Below are 1965 nucleotides of genomic sequence, written 5' to 3'. Positions count from 1 at the left end.
TGAATCATTTTGAACTCTAGAATACGACAGTATTGAGTAGGCATCATTTTTGGAAAACTGGCTTTCGGAAAAAGGAGAACGTTTGTTTGACAATGAAGCATTATAGCTTTCAAATAACATACTTCAGTTCTGAAACAGTCATATATTAGTGGAGTAGAATTTTGAAATGCTCTTTGTCAACATGTTTCTTAAACTACGATTACGTCTTTAAATAAAATGTTTTCTCGAAAAGGAATTATACTTTTATATCTCAATGGAGGATGGAAACTAGTCATGAACAATAAATTATGGTGAAAGAGGGCAAGGAAAAGAATTTTGTAATTTCATCTATTCATGGTATATAAGTTAAGAATGAAAAGAGATCATAAAAATATCTGTTTCAATCAGGAGCGGTATTAGAACAAGTAGGATGTCTCCTTTCACTCTTATAACTGAGTCCCTTGGCTGTAGGTGTCACAGTTTTCAAAAGTGCGTATTTGTGGCAGTTGCCAGTTACGTTCCTTTGCTTTGGGGCTGGCGCAGAAAGCGCTGCGACAGACCTGGCTCGCCGCGAGCAGGGCGTGCACCCACAACCTTGAGCCAATTGCCGGTGACAGTAGCCGTCGTGTTGGCCAATCTGCCGCACGCTGCACCAGTAACTGGACGGCTGCAGCTGTTGTTGCTACGCCCCTCACCTCTTCGGAACATTGCACCGCAAGTCTTTCTGCAGTGTCTAGCGTAGGTCACCTGTCAGTGAATTCGCTTCAAAATGTGACCTTTTTTGAAGAAAACGAAAAATCTTTAAAGTCTTCTGAATAATGTGCTGACATGAGCAAAGTTTCCAACCAATTTCTCATACACAAACAGCAGTTGACCGGCAATGCCTGGTGAAACGTTGTTGTGATGCCTCGTGTAAGGAGGAGAAATGCGTACCATCACGTTTCCGACTTTGATAAAGGTCGGATTGCAGCCTATCACGATTGCGGTTTATCGTATCGCGACACTTCTACTCCCGTTCGTCGAGATCCAATGACTGTTAGCAGAATATGGAATCGGTGGGTTCAGGAGGGTAATACGGAACGCCGTGCTGGATCCCAACGGCCTCGTATCACTATAGGTCGAGATGACAGGCATCTTATCCGCATGGCTGTAACGGATCGTGCAGCCACCTCTCGATCCATGAGTCAACAGATGGGGACGTTTGCAAGACAACAACCATCTGCGCGAACAATTCGACGACGTTTGCAGCAGCATGGACTATCAGCTCGGAGACCATGGCTGCGGTTACCCTTGACGCTGCATCACAGACAAGAGCGCCTGCGGTGGTGTACTCAACGACGAACCTGTTTACACTAATTGCAAAACGTCATTTTTTGGATGAATCCAGGTTCTGTTTACAGCATCATGATGGTAGCATCCGAGTTTAGCGACAGCTGTAACTGTACACGCCATCCAAGCTGTGTTTGATTCAATGCCCAGGCGCAACAAGGCCGTTATTATGGCCAGAGGTGGTTTTTCTGGGTACTGATTTCTCAGGATCTGTGCACCCAAATTGCGTGAAAATGCAATCACATGTCAGTTCTAGTATAATATATTTGTCCAATGAATACCCGTTTATTATCTGCATTTCATCTTGGTGTAGCAATTTTAATGGCCAGTAGTGTATCTTGGAGACAAGAGACTCGGAGCGCTGCAAATACCATACGACTGGGAAAGCAGCTTTCCGTCACTGACTCGTATACACAGAGTGATTCCGTGATGATGTTACAAATTTCAGGGTTGATGGACAAGGGTAAATGTATCAATTTGCGTTAAGAGACACTCGTGTGGAAACGACCGAGACGAAAGTCACATGTGACAATTGTTCTGAAATATCTGACAGTGAAATGAATGTACCATTACTGTTGTTGCTGATATAGTAGGTTATGGATCTTTCAGAGGTAGTAGTATGCTCTAAAACAAGAAAGAGAAGTGCCGAGTTAGCAG

This window comes from Schistocerca gregaria, chromosome X (assembly GCF_023897955.1).
Source record: "Schistocerca gregaria isolate iqSchGreg1 chromosome X, iqSchGreg1.2, whole genome shotgun sequence".
NCBI classification, from domain to species: domain Eukaryota; kingdom Metazoa; phylum Arthropoda; class Insecta; order Orthoptera; family Acrididae; genus Schistocerca; species Schistocerca gregaria.
The sequence above is the reverse complement of the archived record's forward strand: the minus strand, read 5'-3'. Positions refer to the sequence as shown.